The 18,304-nt window shown below is 41.2% G+C and overlaps 1 protein-coding gene and 1 long non-coding RNA gene across 3 annotated transcripts in view; one reads left to right on the top strand and one right to left on the bottom strand.

Moving 5' to 3' along the window:
* Window positions 1–18,304, bottom strand: part of LOC126406366 (cGMP-dependent protein kinase 1) — a 146,452-nt gene that overhangs the window by 99,205 nt on the left and 28,943 nt on the right. The gene's annotated exons all lie outside the window — the stretch shown is intronic.
* Window positions 1–18,304, top strand: part of LOC126406369 (uncharacterized) — a 202,746-nt gene that overhangs the window by 92,326 nt on the left and 92,116 nt on the right. Inside the window, exon 2 of the long non-coding RNA XR_007571686.1 lies at window positions 7,216–7,361. This is a non-coding gene — a long non-coding RNA (uncharacterized LOC126406369). The remainder of the gene's footprint in view (window positions 1–7,215; window positions 7,362–18,304) is intronic.

Below are 18,304 nucleotides of genomic sequence, written 5' to 3' on the forward strand. Positions count from 1 at the left end.
TTACCGTGAAATAAAGACCAACCCTGCTGTACAGGAACCAGTGAAGGGAAGCAGGGAAACTTTGCTGATATTCAACCAGCTGTGTGGCATCGCAGTGTGCGCAGATGAACGTTGTTTGACTTCCACAATCTGCACACACTGTGATGCCACACAGCTGGTTGAATATCAGCGAAGTTTCCCTTTATATTCATTGTGTTCTGTGGCGATCAGCAGTGATGTGATGGTTCACTTTTACACTGTGATCTGTAGCCTATAGTTCGGCTTTAGCTTCTAACTTTGTCTTTTTAACCTGTTGTTGCTGCTGAGTCAGTTTGACATCCTGGATATATCCTTCAAACACAGACTGTAGACCCCTCTGTCTGCTTCTCGATCACTATATCATTTTTGCAGTTAGTTACAGTGTGGGCTCCATGCTTACTCCGACAGCTTGTCAGACCATCACAAAGGGGCGGGGCTTAGTGAAAGGTCAATTTCTTTCAATGCGGTTTTACTCTAGTAGGGCTACAGTATATCATGTAAACTGCGTCACGTGACCCCTACCTGAATTCTTGAATTGCACACCTGGCTAGTTGTTGTTTTTTATCTCTATGTGACTATTTGCCTCATCCTCAGAGAGCACTCCCTATTTTTTTCCTCATTGTGATGTTTAATTTTCTCTCTCAGAGCTCTAGACTGCGACTAAAGTGGTTGCATATGTGAAAGAGTTAGTAAATAGATGTTTTGATATAGTTTTGCTGTTGCTAAACATGGTCCCCAATCAATCAGTTTTTCGTGGAGGAATGCCAGAAAAACAAAGTTTTCCTCGTGAGTTTTAAGTTAACACAGCATGACTAATTGATTTACAAACGGTAATTTTGTGGGTGAAGTCTTCCTTTAAGACATCTATCTTTGACATTAAACCTGATGGCTACAGTTAACATGATTAGAGTAAAGATGAAGGCTTTTTTGTAATGAGTGCTGCTGCAGGCTACATGTGACACAAAGTTCTCTATTACCCCCAAATAAATTTGGATAAAAGGACATCCGTTGATTTCCACGTGGAGTCTTTTACACTGAGGCCTTTACAGGGTTGCGTCTATAAATAAAGTTGGGTTTCATGGGTCAGACGCAGGACACTCTGTAATCCTTCCTCCTCTTCTCTCATTGATAGTTTTTTGTGTGTTTCAAGCAGCACATCAAGAAACAGGATGTGGGGGAGTTCAAACCCCCAGAGGCTAACATGCAACCACCATCCCATCTTGATGGACCTTGTTCTTCCGCCGCTGCTCAGGGGTCAGATTACCCGATCCTATCCTTATCCATTAGAGCAGCGGGGGAACACTGGTAGCAGATCGAGCAGAACATTGTTACATCCTGCTTCCACTGGCAAAAAATGGGGTCAATTACTGAAGGTTTTAGGTGGTGCGACGCCACAGTTGACACTTCACTTAAGTGACTTTCAGGTCAGCAATGATATGTCTGTGAGGAAAACCAGTCACGTTCTGTCTGACAGTTTGAATGGCCTTGTGGAGGAAAAGCCATGGGAGAAACAGTACTGACGCCGAACGCTTTTTGGTCGAGCGTGGGATCTATTCATCAGGGACTGTAATGGGTTCAGAAATTTCCAGGGTTTAAAAAATCACCACATCTGCTCTTTATTCCCTTACAAAAAGGATATGATTTGAAAGATCTCATAAATTGCAGCTTATTCAAAAGATTGACACAAAAAGGCCTCTGATTTGGCATCAGCCCCCAAGAGTTATTTGTGTTTTCACCTTGTTTCTCTAAGAACACAATGTGACCTCTCAAAGAGCACTCTCAGCGGAACAAAATATTCAGAGCTGCCCAGTCATGAAAAAACGAGACACATGAATCAACACAGTGTGCAGGCATCAGAAAATGAAAAATAAAATAAAAGATCTCAAGATGAATGCAGCCGCTCTGCTCCACACTCAGTATATTCAAAGGGCTGCATGTCAGAGCGGTTTTGTTTGGGTTTGGGGCTAATTAATGGCTTAATAAATTAATCAAATTTCTAAAGTTTTGTTATTCCTCCCGATCACGGAACTGTGACCGTCGTTCAATAATGAGGACTCGCTGTGCGGCGGCGTTCAAGATCAAGGCATTACTTTTCTCCCCCAGTTAAAAACAAAACAAACCCTAGAGTTTAAGAAAATACGGATGTAAGCCGGAGCCAACAGCAAGAACAAACACAAACGGAGAGAAAAGCATTGTTGTGTTATTAATCAGGGAGGGTGGCTCAGACCAGCTGCTCAGAATGGGAGAGACTTGTATTAAGTTTAAAGCTCCCCGGTACTGGAAATGACAAACACTGAGCGTTGTTGTTCCAGAGAATCCCTGTGTGTATAACTGTGAGCTAAAGGAACACAAGCAACAGGATGATGTATGGCTGGTCACCACCACAACAGGGACAGAGTGTTTGGGGTGTGTTGTCTTTGACTCTCAGAATGCAAATGTTCAAATGCTTTCAGACAGTGAGCGGTTACCTCTGCACCTGTCAAACTGCAGTGTTGTGTATTTTGAATGGGCAGCAGCAGGCTGTGATCCTACGAGAAACCTCTACCGGACACTGCAAGCAGCTGCCTTCCACCTACTCTAAACATACCATCACTTTGCTAAGGTTGTAGCTTAAAACATAGAGAATGGTTGGCACTGTAACATAATTAATGCAGCAGTTTTAGCTAACTAATATCACAGTTCAATCCAAACATGAGCTGTTTACCTCAGGCACTCATTAACGCTACTGCTCCAATTACAAGCTGCGCAGTTGAGCGCTTGTTTTCCACTGTTAACCAGATCAAAACAAGCAACAGGGCAACAAATGTTACGCTCACAGGCCGACTGAGCTGTTGATCTATTCTTTCATTTAGAAAGGGGCTGAGGGACACTTTGGATTATGATGATATTATTTTGTTGTTCAAGACCAAGCCCCGCTATTTTTTTGTAGTTATTCATTTTTTCGTCTCACTTATCGCTGTATTTATTTATGTGTTATTATTTTTCTTCCTCTTGTCAAAATCACAGGTCAACCTCAGACGCAACCTGCTGCCGCACTCGTGAAAGCTGGCACAGAAAAGGCACAAGAGTAGCACCCAGCACCCGACCTCTCGTTTCGAGGTGGTTAAAGATGTGGCACGTGAATGGCCTCTAATTTCCAGGGCTGGTACCTGCGGTTATTCCACAGGCTAGTTAATAACATGTCGGGCAGGATATCCAAAGTGTGGGATCATTTTGAGAAGGTGAAGGACGAACCCAAGGTGATATGTAAACTCATCTTCATTGGTCGACTACAAACATGACGTATCATCTGAAACATGGAAGTAGCTACATGCCCATTAGCCACTTAGCACAATCATTACTGCTTTGCCGACAGCGTCATTAACAGGCGGCTCGCTCAGTGTGTGACGTGCAAACTTATGGACACATATGCATGAGATGCGGCTATGTTTATATGATTTGTTTTCAAAATTCTGCAAAGAATTGAAATAAACATTTGATCACAAAAAAGACCACTTTGATCACAAAAGACCACTGTATAGCCCACTAGCTTACATTGCTCATGTTTGCAGACACATGTCGGCCTGAGTCACTAATGTGCTTTTAGTATACATTGAGCTTTCTAAAGTGTAGCAGGGTGAGACTGTGGCTGACTGAGGATGCAAAGCTCAGGATGCAGAGCGGGTCATCCACTTATCAGAGGATTGACAGATTGATCCTTTGGCTCTTCTAGTTGGCATGTCAAAGTATCCTTTAGAGTGCGTTTGAATGTATGTCAGAAAAACTGAGTAGCAGGTGACACCTTGTACAGTACGGCAGCCTCGCCCATGTCATACAGCACCCATCACTGCCACATTTACTGAAAGGTTGACTGGCCACATTTGGCTGTCAGGCGGAAAAGGCATTGGTACTTGTTCATTTATGGCACTCGCTCACAGAATGGGTGAACTAGGAAGAATGTCGTTCTCTTACAGTGTTCCTTACAGATGGAATAATCTGCAAAATATCTCAAGGCAATTGAATCGAACACAACTGGACTTGGTTCTGCAAAATACCTTAAAGTTGGACACTGCCACCCTTATGGCTGTTCACATGCCTTATTTCTGATCTTGTTTTAATTGAGTGTAAATGCTTTTAACTATATATCTACGCCTCAGCATGTTTATCACCTTGTACTTCAACTTTTAGTGATAATTTATTGCGATTGCTGTTTGTTGTTTTTTATATGATTTCATTTCTGTTTTAATTGATATGGATGGTGGCTCTATTTGCTTGCTTATTGATTGTTTTTAATGTCAGGTGCATGTCCGTGTCCATTTGTTTCTGCCATGTAATGGCACTGTGTAAACAGCTTATGGGCTTAGCCTTAAAAAACTCATGGTTGTGTGGTTACCCTTGCTATTTTGATCAGGCCATGCATTTTGATCATCATGTTAAATCACTGATCCGTGCTTGTTTTATTCAGCTAAGAACTACTGCAAAGCTTTTGTGTCCTCCAGACTGGACTACAATAATTCCCTTTTTCCTTGTCTAAACAAATCTTCTCTGAATCATCTTCAAATAATCCAGAGCGCTGCTGCTAAGCTGTTAACCAGGTCCAACAGGTCAACTCACACCACTGCCATTTTAGTTCTTTTCACTTGCTTCCCATCAGGTTCAGGATCCAAGATACTAGTTCTCACGTGTAGAGCCCTCCACAGTCAGGCAGCTGAATGCATCAGTGATCTCCTCCATCCATATATCATCAGTAGGTCCCTTAGGTCTTCAGAACAGGATCTACTAGCTGTCCCCTGTTTCAGACTCAAAACAAAAGGTGATGGTGCCTTTGAAGTAATGGCTTCAACACTATGTAACTCTCTTCCATTAAGTTTACGGTCTCCCTAGGAACTTAAAAAAAACAAAAAACAAAACTGAAAACCCATCTTTTCAAATGGTCCTTTGTCCCACCCTAAATTGTCCAGTGCTTGTTCTCTGGTGTGTTTCTGTTTGGGGCCTCAGTGGCCTGTATTTGCTGTTTTACTTTCTTTTTGTTGCTTTGTTTTATTGTTTGATTGTATTTTGTGAGGCACTTTTTGAATTTCATTTCTGTGAAGGGTGCTATATCAAAAAAAATGTCATTATTACTATCTTACTATATAATGACGAAAACTCTATCTGTGTGTCTGCGTGTCCGTTCCACGTTTTTCTCCTCACTGACTTGGTCAATCCATGTGAAATTTGGCACAGTGGTAGAGGGTCATGGGAGGATGCGAATGAAGCAATAAAACATCAATTGGCCAAAGGGGGGCGCTATAGCAACCGATTGAAATTGCAAACTTTGAATGGGCATATCTCATGCTGCGTATGTCGTAGAGACATGAAACTTTGCACAGAGATGCCTCTCCTCATGAGGAACAAATTTGCCTCAAGAACCCAAAACTTCCAGTCATATAGATTTTCCGCCATTTTGAATTTTTTGAAAAACACTTAAAATCGATCTCTTCCTAGGAAGTTTGACCGATCTGCATGAAACTCTGTGAACATAATCTNTAGATATGTAGAACAGGACGCCTCAAGGTGACTGGAGAAATTTAACTCTAATTGGCAACTGGGTGGCGCTATAACAACTGAAAAATGCTTAAAATGTGACAGATCGCTGTGGCTGCAATCATAGAATACATTGTTCTTCTTAATGGGCTCAGTTGACTATTTAATCTGCAATTTCCTATGACCTGTATCCCAAACACACACCATGTGAAACTGTACGTGGGCAACCGTTCACTCAATGGGTATGGACTAGTCATTGTTATTATTAGAAAATCTGATGTGATGTAGTTGTATATAATGTTGCGGATGTTCAGTGAGTAGACTGCAGTTGCCACAGCTCCAGATGTGGTATTACTTTTATGGAACAGTTGTGCTATAACATGAATGGGGGGAATCATTGCAGCCTATAATGAAGAAATAATGGCGCAGCTCGCCTCTGCCACCCTATTTATCGTAACCTAACTATCACATTTTGCTAAGCAGCAGTAAACAAAACGAGCTGAAGAGAATCACTCATTTATCAAATGTATTTTTTGCGCTTTGAGCACCACAAGCTGAGTGTCATGTAGTTTTTCTTGGTAGAAGGCAAGAAGGCAGATATCTCTATGGGGGATATCTTAAACGCTCAGCAGTTCACACCAAAACAGTCTAGATTAATAAATAGCACTATAGGTAGGATCTTTTTAGTTAACTGACAAACACTATGTTGCCATTTTATTAGGTACACCTAGCTAAAACCATTACAGCCTTGATTAAGGTCATAATGTTCAGTTTGGTTGAATCTGTTTTAAAGAGACATTGATTCAACTTCAAGAACATTTTTGAGGCTGCTGTTCATTGTGTCATACTGACAGGTGCTTCTATTATTTTGTCCACCCCATTTATATCAGTGCGGACAGGCTAAATAACAGAAACACCTCTCTGTGTATTGCAACACAGTTCAACAGCACCACAAACAACTACGTCCTCCAAAATGACCACACACTTGAATCAATCCAATTCATTATGCAGTCAGATATTAATAAACCCAAAACTGCTGTATTAATTGTGTTACATTATTAACCATTCTCTTAAATTTCAGCTATTAAGCTACGTGATGATGTGGTTAGAGAAGGTTAATAGCAGCGGCCTGTTTGCCCCGAGTCCTCCATCTGTGTTCCACAGAGCGGCACGTCTGCATTATCTCCAAAAGATTTTGCTTGTTGACTGTCATGAGCTTTCTGTCAACAAACGTGAGGAGCAGTCTGCAGCTTCAGGAATCTAAAGATGGAGGAGGTAGATTGTAGTTCCTGTTGTATGCAGCTAAAATTGAAACAACTTCTGCCTGCACACAAGCATGCAAGTGATCAGCCCTGGTTTGGGACACTTCGGGACTCCCGTTGGTCTTTTTTGGGGTCATGTCGGTTGTTTTCTCTCAAAACTTTCCTCAACTCTTGAACTGAGCGAGAAGTGCAGAGTCGATTCAAGACTCAAAATAAAGATCAGTCAAATATTTGCTGACTGACTTGTGGAGCAAAACTTTCATCTGTTATGGCTGGAGTGCACTCAGTTTCGCTTTCAATTTTTTTTTTTTTTTTTTACGCCACCATTCCTCCTAAACTGACAAGAGCAGACAGCTTTGTATATATGCACTGCTCTACGGGTTGGCTCTTCGTGCAAATAGCTGACGTCAAACTCTCTTTTTTATCACAGGAGCAACAAAGGGAGAAGAAAAAAAAGCTGCGGGAAGGCAAGAGAAGTGGGGTGAAAGATTTAAGAAGGCAGCGCTGAAGAGAAACAGAGGGGACAGCGGGGGAGAAAGACACGGGAAGACGGAGGACGGACACCTGATGCTATAGGTGAGCACTCATATCATTTGAGATGAGAGCACTTCACATCATTTTCAGTTCAACTGAGGCACCCTCACGCAGCGCTCCCTGCCATCGGCACGGTGGGAAATTGCACCTCAGTGTTTGTACAAGTGTGTGAGACCTAAAGACACACAAAAAAGCGTGCCGTCGATGGGGTACGGGGACAGCTGGTTTCATTCTCTTTACATCATTTTACCTTGGAGACAGGGATTCAGCAAGAACACTCATGTCCACGTTTAGAGCCTCTCAGCATCATACTGAAGGTTACTTTTCATTCAGTGGCAGTAAAAGGACATGCATGGCGAGACAAGACAGTTAAATTCCCTCATCCAGAACCCTTCTCTATCTCTTTTTTCATCAAAACATTATAACAGTCCCTGTTCCTTTCCCGATACTCTCCTAGTCATCAAACTCCGATTATGGCTTTTGTGTTGACAAGCTGATTGATAAGCCCGAGCAGGGGGCAGTGAAAATGATCATTTTGCATTCACAGACCAAATCACAGCGTTGTAATTAGCAGTTAGCGTCCATGCCATGCGCACATACTGTAGCTTTTCTTTTATGCAGACCAGACTTAATTAGACAGCATCAACATCAGAATACAGATTAATATGGCATCTGAAGTACTACAATAATGGGCTGCTCTCATTTCCGCAGCCTGCTCTCATTTCAGTCACCCGCTGCATCACCACAGACATGAGAAGGCATTCACGGGGAAATTTAGATTCCCTGTCAGTGTTGTCAGAATGATGGGGACACAACTAGTTATACAGACACACACAATGGGTTTTACATGCAGGAGAGTAGAAATATACAGAACATGACTCAGAGTTTAGTCATGCTGCCAGCTCTGTGAGGCCCAGCTAAATGCTAACATGCTGATGTTTAGCAGGTTTGGAGGCCAATCAGGCATGTTATTAGTTTCGTAGGTATTCAGACATAGCCCAAAGTATTGGATAAGTTACTTTTGATCATAGTGCTTCATGAAAAATCAGAGGATTACCAGAGTTCATCCAGAGAAATGGACTGTAAATCCATCAAATTGATGCTGAGATATTTCAATCTAAAGCTAAATGATGAACTGACAGACTGATATTGCCATCCATGCTGTAGGCTGAAGAGTATTTCTAACTTTCCATTTTTGCCCCGACTATTTAAAGTCTGCATGAGCTGAGAATTGTTTAACCTCTTTGACTCATTAATCATTTCAAAATCCCTTCAAAACGTCCACTAAAGGCCGGCTCCATAAGCGAGTAAATCCCCATAGACCTCTATTTTAAAATAACCAACTTAACACCAGAAATGAACATGTTCACAGCCTAACTCAACTATTTACAAACCCAACTCCAAAAAAGTTGGGATGCTGTGTAAAATGTTAATAAAAAACAGAATGCAATAATTTGCAAACCCTTTTTTTCACTTAAATTCAATTGAATACAGCACAAAATGAAGCAGTTTAATGTTCAAACTGCTAAATGTAATTGTTCTTTGTAAATATACACTCATTCTGATGTTGATAACTGCAACAGGTTCCAAAAAAGTTGGGACAGCGTCATGTTTACCACTGTGTGACATCACCTTGTCTTTTAACAACTCTCAGTAAGTGTTTGGGAACAGAGGATGCTAATTGTTGAAGTTTTGAAAGCGAAATTATTTCCCATTCTTTCTTGATATACGATTTCAGCTGCTCAACAGTCTGGAGTCTCCATTGTTGTATTTTGTGCTTCATGATGCACCACACATGTTCAATGGGAGACAGGTCTAGACTACAGACGGGCCAGTACAGTACCCGCACACTTTTACTACGAAGCTACTCTGTTGGAGCGCGTGCAGAATGTGGCTTGGCACTGTGTTGCTCGAATAAACACGGACAACTATAAAAGTCGTCTGGATGGCAGCAGATGTTGCTCCAAAACCTGCATGTACATTTCTGCATTAATGGTACCTTCACAGATGGGAAGCTACCCATGATGCCATGGGCATTAACACACCCCCATACCATCACAGACACTGGCTTTGAACTTTGTGCTGGTAACATACCCGGAGCACACGATGTCCGTGATTTGCAAAAACAATTTCAAATGTGGACTCGTCAGACCACAGCACACTTATCCACTTTGTGTTAGTCCATCTCAGATGAGCTCAGGCCCACAGAAGTCAGTGGGGTTTCTGGATGTTATTGATACTTACTTACTTTTGATGATATTATGGATTGTAGATGGTAAAATCCTTGAATTTCTTTGCAGTTGTTTATGGAGAAATGTTCTTAAACTGTTTGACTGTTTCTTTCCCATGCAGTTTTTCACAAAGTGGTGAACCTTATGCCATCCTTGCTTGTTAACAACTGAGCCTTTTGAGGATGCTTCTTTTATACCCAGCCATGATACTTTAATCTGTTACCAGTTAACCTGTTTACTTGTGGAATGTTCCAACAGGTGTTTTTTGAGCATTTCAACAACTTGCTAGGGTTGTACCAGATCAGTTTAATACAACAATTATTTTTTTTCCCATATGAAGTTTTGAAGTTTGACCAGGGCTCAGCAGGACATTCAGTGTGATAGCAGCATTCACATAATATGGTAAACAAGCTAACAGTGCTAACAAAAGATCGGAAATGTGCCGCAGTTCTTGCCGACACTAGATTTCATACAAAAGCCAGAGACTGTGTCGTATTAAGTCACTGTGAGCTGTAAATTGACCACTTCTAAACAGATGAGAGAAGATAATGTTGTCTCAGAGCCTTATGGTGTAAAGCCTCTCTTCCTCTGTGCTGCTGCCTGCTTGTCCGCAGTTCCCTGCATCAAAAAGTAGCGTTAAAGTGAAGAATGCTCACTCCACAGCTAAATCTGGGGACCCAAACGTCCCCAGGAGTACACTGCACAGCACACTGATGAGCAAGAAAAAAGAAAAAAAAAAGACTACTTGACTTGAAGCAATCTCTGTCGCCTGAGGGGTCTTTGACTGATGATTTGAATCTCCAGCTTTCAGGGGGCAGCCCTGCAACTTTCCCAGTCGTTTGTTTCCCCAGTTCCAGCTCTCTTTTGAAATGTGTTGCAGGCATCGAATTCAGTATGTGTGTGTATTTACAAAAACAACATTTTAACCTTAAATATATTGTTTTGTATTGTATTCAATTGAATTCTGTTGAACATTCTGTTTTATTTAAGGCTTAAAGTTGCACATATTTTAGGGTGTAGCGACATTGCAAGGCATTACGACAGTCTGTGAGTGAGATCCAGCCCTCACCCCTCCACAGCTCCACCCTTTCATCCAAGTATGGTCACCTCTAGCCCCAAAAATAAAAGATGGCGACAACCAAAATGACGAATGAGTGGTTGACGTCACGGTGGCTACGTCCATTATTTTTATACAGTCTCTGTAATCAGGCTCAAAAAAGGCTGTTTTTTAGAAAAGTGGAGATAATTAGGATACAACATTGATGTGCCATCTGCATACACTAACACTATGTAACATACACACACACACACACACACACAAAGTCCACTTAGATCAGTGATTTGTACTTTGCACAAAAGAAAATGTGAGAATTCCCATGCTGGAGAGTATTTTGGCGGAGGCAATCAAAGTTCAAAAAGAGATCAAAGAGATGAATTTTAACACGGGAGACTCAATAAAAAAAAGTCTGCAGCGAGAGAAGAGCAATTTAAAAGAAAACCCTTATCTCAAAGTCTCCTGTAAACCTTGACTCCAGTGACATTGATTGATGAAGCTGGCCTTTCCCAGCTCACTGTACAACGGGCTTTCATAATAAAAGCTACAAATGCTGACCAACCTTCAAGGCTTTACACTGTAACACTGTCTGCAGGTAACAGTGCTGTTAACAGCAAGAGCATACAACATCAGCAGCTATTTCACATAAACATACACGGAACATGTGTGTGTACTGTGCACGTGCCAGTGTATGGGTGAAGGGGGGGGATTTATCTGTCAGTTTTGCACTCGTGCCCTATTTTGTATCCTCAGTCTGAACCTTGGCAAACACACAGCTTATCCAGTCAGAGCAGACTCTCAGCATCACTCCATGGCCACAACCTCCCCAAACACACACACACACACAGAAAAATGTACTCACAGTAGCGAGCATACAATACTGTACAGTTCATACCTATTTAAGTTGAAGCAAGGAATGGCGTTTTAAACATTACATTTGCATAATATTCGCCTCAAATGATGCTCGTGAGCTCTTTTTGTCTCCGTCTCCCTTTCCTTCCTCCTCCTCCGCTCCCCTTATGTCACACACAGACGCACAGAAACACGCACACACACACTGCTTTCATCGTCTTTCCAGATGAAAAACTCTCAAAAGCATCGTTACCCACAAAGGAGGGATGAAGGCTCAGGGATCATTCACAAATCACTCATTAATTCTTGCTCTGAGGTGCATTCATCGGCCTCTGCGGAGTGAAAACAGGGATCAATTCTAATTCTGGAGTTCAGGGGTAAAACAAAAAAAACAAAAAAAAAAACAAAAGGCCATCTCAGACTAATCAAACGGAGAGGAAAAGACAGAAAAGAAAAGGTGGAGAATATGACAGAAAGGCGGAGAATATAAAGAGGAAAGCGGAATGAGAATGAGGTGAGACGGACAGGTGGGTGAAGAGAAACAAAGAAGACAGCTGTGGAAGAGAAGAAGTGATGAGCAAGTGGAGAAAGGCGGTGACAAGAGGACAGATTGGGGTCAAAGTCGGTAAAATGCGAGGAGGAGTGATGGAGGGAAACGTGCTAGCCTCTGGTTTTGTATTCAAGCATTTGGAATTGATAACTCGAACCGGCGTGTGAAAGGGAGAGAATGAAAGAGAGGTGAAGTGACAAAAGGGAACAACTTAGAGGCGGAGAGGGCAAATGAAAAAAGACACTTGCCAGAGAGAGAGTATTTTCACTTGGCGTTGAGGGCAGATGGTGCACGGCTCGGCGTAAGTGAGATTATTAGTCTGCAGCACACGCATGCACGCCATTTGCACATAAATGGCATATTAGCGACGTTATATTCTTCTTGATAGAGGTATTTCAGATCATTAGGCTATTGTATGCCAGCAAATGCAGGTGGATGTTTACCCACCTTCCTGAAAGCCAACAAGCCATCTGAGTTCAGTGTAGTGTGTTGAGAACTCTATTTTCTGCTGCTTTGCTCAGATTTTCCGCTTTTTTCACTGCACTTTATGAATAAAAAAATGAATTTCTGATGTCGTGCTGATCTATAGAGGCTTTTCTGGTTAAATCTCAGCTAGGAATTAGAAATCAAATCACAAAGATGCCAGCAAGCAAAAATATTTCCTGCAGGCTCTCTTTCACGGCCATCGATTCTTCACGCCCGATTCATCCGCAGTTGCCGTCAGTCATGTGAATAAAAAGAATTACACACATACACATGCTGTATACATTTCTAAAGGTGTAAGTGAATTAATATATATGTGTCTGTGACATTTGAGGCAGCAGCAACATAGGAAATGTCATTACACACGTGTTTTCATTTAATAACTTGCAGCTTTCGTCAATCCGGTTTCTCTGCACTTGCTTTTATTTCATTATAAAAAGGAGGGGCGAGCGCATTTAAGTGGACGGATACAAGGCTGCCACCTGATCCTGACAGTTGGTTTTGATGTGTGTGTGTGAGAGATAACTGGGGAGTGTTTAAATGTCATTCCAATTACAGACCCCTCACCTTTTCCCCAGATGACGCCCTAATAAACCTCCAGCGACGGCCTCATTAGAGTTATCATGAGAGCCGATAGCCTTGAAGAGCACCGGCTATATGTGGCTCATTGTTGTGGGTATAATAGTATTGCATGCCATGTTCGTGAGAACACACACACACATGCACACACACACACACATTCACACACAGAGAAAGTCGATGCAGCATTTGATTTTACACCCAAGTAGTTGAAATCGAGTCCCCCTGAGAAGTCTTTCCAGCGGGTGGGGTGAGCCTGAGCCTCAGCAGAGGGTTAAGGTTCATTATTAAACTACAACTGGCTGCTGTACAGTGCTGTGAGGACACAATAGGCAGCAGTTGATGTATTGAATGTTGGCTGTATTCTTTGGGGCCAATCAAGCCAAAATCTGTGAGCCTCAACATTTTACTTTCCAGAGCTGCATTAGTTAAGTTGCCAGGCAACAATGCGCTGCAGTGGGTTTATGCACTCACGTTCCTGTGGCCCGCTGCATTCTCAGTTTTCATATCACCTCATTAATATGCGAATGTATCACAATGATAATAGGCTGATCAGTTTATTAGCGGCAATAGCTGCAGGAGTTGTAGTGATAATACTATCGCTTCTCATTTGCTTTACGTATCGTGTTCTTTCACACCTTTGACACTCAGTCACACTCAGGTGCTCCTGTTGATTACATCTCTATACCCTGCTTAAGATGAGAGAGGAGCCCATCTCCTTTTACTCTGCCTCATTGGCCAGTGAGCACAGAGGACGAATCTCTGAAGACTCCAGCCTACAGCGCAGCGAGGAGGACGAGTCCTGCTGTCAGAGTCTCAGACTGAGACATTCATTAATTTCGATTTCCAAATTGGCCAGCTCGATACTTGGTCAGCTGGTTGACTGGTTGGTCGTTTGGCTGGTGGCTGGTTAGTCAAATGACAGTTTATCCCCAATATCAGAAATAAATATTTTTTTCTCTTGCCTGTAGTGCTTTGATAGTTGTTATGTTACGTTAATCAATGTATTTAAAGACTTGTCAACAAAAGTTTAAGAAGTACTCAGATCATTTCCTTCAGTAAAGGTTGAAATACAGTAATGTAAACAATACTCAAGAAGACTGAAGTCCAGCTTGTAAAAATAAATAAATAAATAAATACATAAGTATTATCAGCAAAATGCATTTCAACCATTAAAATTAAAAGTACTCTCTGCAGAATGGCCCCTTGGCTTTTTGATGTTGTTGTTAGTTGTGATAGAGCTCATGTAAACTACTTTATGAATATTTATTACGTAGGTTGTTTAATCTACAACAATTCACCATATTCTATAAGATGATCATATTTTCAATATGTAATATTAAAATCTGCAACCAAGCTGTCAAATAAATGTAGAAACTAGTATGTTTGCCAGTGAAATTTAGTGGACTAAAAGTTTAAAGTAGCATAAAATGGAAATACTCAGGTGAAGGACCTAAAAGTGGTCTTAAAGGGACAGTGCACCCCAAAATCAGAAATGGATATTTTTACTCTTACCTTACCTGTGCTATTTATCAAGCTAGATTGTTTTTGTGTGAGTTATTGAGTGTTGGAGATATCGATCATAGGGATGTCTGCCTTCTGTCGCATATAATGGAACTAGATGGCACTCAGCTTGTGGTGCTCAAAGCGCCAAAAAAATACAGTCAAGAAGCTCAACAGCAATGTTGCCTTACAGAAATTATGACATGGTTACTTGAGATAATCCACAGACCTTGTTGCAGGGTTCCTATGCAGTGCGAAAAAGTATGGAATTTGATTTTAATAATTTTCAGGTGTGGATAAGAATGGAAAAAAGACTCTGCCCCGGGGCCACCTACCAGTTAGAGGTGATCGGGGCATGTCCAAGTGGAGGTAGGAAGAATATGTGTCCCAGACTATGGCCCTTATTCTTTTGTCTAAAATATAAAACTTAAATTTTGTGAAACTAAATTGATCATCCAGGCAGAGCTTTTCTCATGGCATTTGGAGCAGAAAGCCATCGCAGCCAAATGTTTAGCTTGAAGCAAGGCAAGAAATATGACATCTGACTGAACACACACTCCTACGCAGAGCTACCTTTAGGCCCGTACGTAACAGCCTGCAACAACTCTGCCCCAGGTGCCTCATCAGTCAGCCAATTTCATACATTTGCGACCAAATTAATTTAAAAAAAAAAAAGCGGCAAAATCCTTGAAAAAAAAACTTTTCACGAAACAAAATTCAAAATCAAAAAACAAACTCACAAAACACTTTTTTTTGTTTTGTTTTTTTAAATCATCTCTGCATGAGGTATCCATACCTTTATGGCTGCAGTCATTGTTGTTTCCATGGACACAGTGAATCGTAAAAAATATTTTTTCAAGTTATTTTTGATTCTCATTTATAAAAGAGACAAAAAAATAGAGGGGACAATAATATAATATTTATGCTAAGGGAAAACAATATGTGTCAGAGTAGCCCTGGTAAGTTTACATCCACTTTGGGCAGAGAGTTTCAGTAGTGGAACTTCGTCCAACTTTCTGCATAGGAGTGTGGACTGAATAGAAACAATGGATGTAAATACAAGATTTCCGAGGGCTGGCTATTTGTATTCAGATGTTGAATATCAACTGACAAATCTACAGAGAAGTCTGAAAAAGTAATTTTGAAATCGAAAATGTGTAGGAATCCTGTTGTTGTGAGAAGTGTCATGCAGAACAGTGGTTCCCAATGGGTGGGTCAAGGTTGGAAAAATGTGTGGGTCCATTCTGAATGGACCACAAGTGACTAACCAACACACTTTATTTTTAAGTACAGTGAATTTCCGGCATTTTGAAGTGCTGTTTTCTGCTGTGGAGTGAGTGGCTAATGGTTAGCAACTTGATAGAGACAGCAAACTAGCTTGATGACATGTCCAAATGTAAGTATGGTGCTGCATGTATTAAAGGCGCTGTATGTAAGAATGTGGCCAAAACGGTTACTGCACTCAAATTCAAAATACTGCCGCGAGTCGTGTCCGCCCCCCCTCCNATCAGTATGTTATATGAACATTATTCCTTAGTCTCTGTGACATATTAGGAGGATTTTACGACTATTTGCTTTAGATTTCTTACATATAGTAGCTCCTTTAAACTGTGTGCACCTCGAAATAATGACTAAGGAAAAATCTGGACCCCATGGCTGGACCAGTTGGGACCTACTGATGTAGAAAGTATTTTCTTTCTACCGAACTACACCCGCTAACCGTATCACAAAAGAACCAGGCATCTACTCACGGACCAGAGGCTCGTGCTGGTGAAGTGTGAGATGTAAGCATTGATATTGTCCTCTTCGGCTGAGCTGTAACGTTAGCTAGCTTGGTGCTAGGTGAGCTAGCAGTAGATGCACACTTCCTTCTGCGCAGTGATATAGTTGGAAGGTGTAGTTTCGTAGAAAGAAAATAGTTCCTACATGAAACTGCTCACAACAAGGTCTGTGGATTATCGTGAGTAACCAGGTCACATTTTTGGCACCACAAGCCGAGTGCCATCTAGTTCCATTATATTGGAAAGAAGGCAGACATCTCTACAGCCGATATCTCCAACACTCAACAGCTCAGAGCAAAACAATCTATATTGATGAATAGTACTACAGGTACGAGAAAAAATATGTGTTTTTGATTTGGGGGTCCCTTTAAGATGACTGTTAGGTTAAAGAACTAATACATTTTATTCCAGAACGGCTGATTCTCTAAGTCTGTAAACAAAGTAGTGAACTTTGAGGAGCTCTGGATATTTGTTTTCATGTCAGGTTTTAATACATCAGCCTGTAAGGTGGAGTACAAGGTGACAGAGAGGTGATAAGGTGCTACTGGAAACTAACAGGGATTATCTCTGGATAAAACATGCCATGAAATGAAATGTAAACAGACACCTGTAGCTCTCGTTTCCCAGTGTTTATATTTGATTAGAGATGCATGCAAACAGATCAGTGGCGACGGTTACACACACAATCTTGTCTACAAAGTGTCTTGAGTGTCATATGATCAAATCAGTCAAAAACCATCAAATGCCCCCTCATAGAGAGAAACTAGTGTGGAGTCACAGTGGGTAAACATTGCTATTCATTGGTATTCAGAGATATGTCTCAGTAAAAGCAGCAGGAGGAGAAAAAATGACTGTCAAGAGTGCTTCAGCATAAGCCTCAAAACAACACATTTTTCTGTCATATTCAGACATTAAAGGATTTTATTTGAGCCTCACTTAAACTTCGAGTTTTCTTGAAGGAATCTGTCAAACAATTATATTTGCTTTGCGTAACAGCAGGTCAAATAAAATAACTGGGACTCTACCCAATTTGTGTTGAGAAAGTGTCAAATCCTAGAGCGTATTCTCAAATCCCCTCAACACCTCCACCTGAATAAAACGGTCCACAGTGCATCAATGGTTGCATTGAATATGGTAACCTGTCAAAGGAACTGTCAATGTACTGCGAGCACTTGGGGTTTGGAGCTGACTCATACTGTAACATTACCTCTCTTTCCCCTCACTTTTCACTCTGCCCTCCCGGTACACGTAGTAAAACTAAAAAAATATACACATGAGGGCAGACGGCTCGGCTCTCCCTAAAAGATAACAAATAGAAAAAAATGCATAATTTAGAGTCAGTATCACGTATGCGTGCATCCTCCTGGCTAGGATTTCTTTTTCTTTGAATGCACCTGTTTCTCACACAGTGTGAAAGATAAAATGCAAAGAGGGAAGCTTAAGTGAATATTCAGAATATTCATATGCAAATGCAAAATTGGTAACAGGAAACCCAGTCAGGAGAGACCTCATTTATTCTCTCGTCATGATAAAGTTGTCAAAGCGAAGAAACCTGTTCAGTTAAAGGAGACCTTTCATACTTTGGCCTTATTTTCTGTCTTATAAAGAATGTCATATGTTCATATTAAAGGTGGATTCATGTATGTAAAACCTCAGCCTTCAAACTAGGGCTGCCTCGACTGAGAATTCTAGTCGACCAATAGTCGTCATTTATTCCCATTAGTCGACTAGTCGCCCGCATGTTTATGACATTAATTTAATTATGAAACTATATATTTTGGGCGGGGCAACACAATGGTTTGAGTTGAAGGTGTGAGAAAGAATAGTATCAGTAACATTGTTAACACTGTGCTACATTACAGAGAAATACAAAACCGTACTAATGAACCTTCATTAATATAGGCCTATATTTTATCTACAAGTGCACGTCACACACTGAGCGAGCCGCCTGT

The sequence above is a fragment of the Epinephelus moara genome, chromosome 19 (assembly GCF_006386435.1).
Source record: "Epinephelus moara isolate mb chromosome 19, YSFRI_EMoa_1.0, whole genome shotgun sequence".
Classification (NCBI taxonomy): Eukaryota; Metazoa; Chordata; class Actinopteri; order Perciformes; family Serranidae; genus Epinephelus; species Epinephelus moara.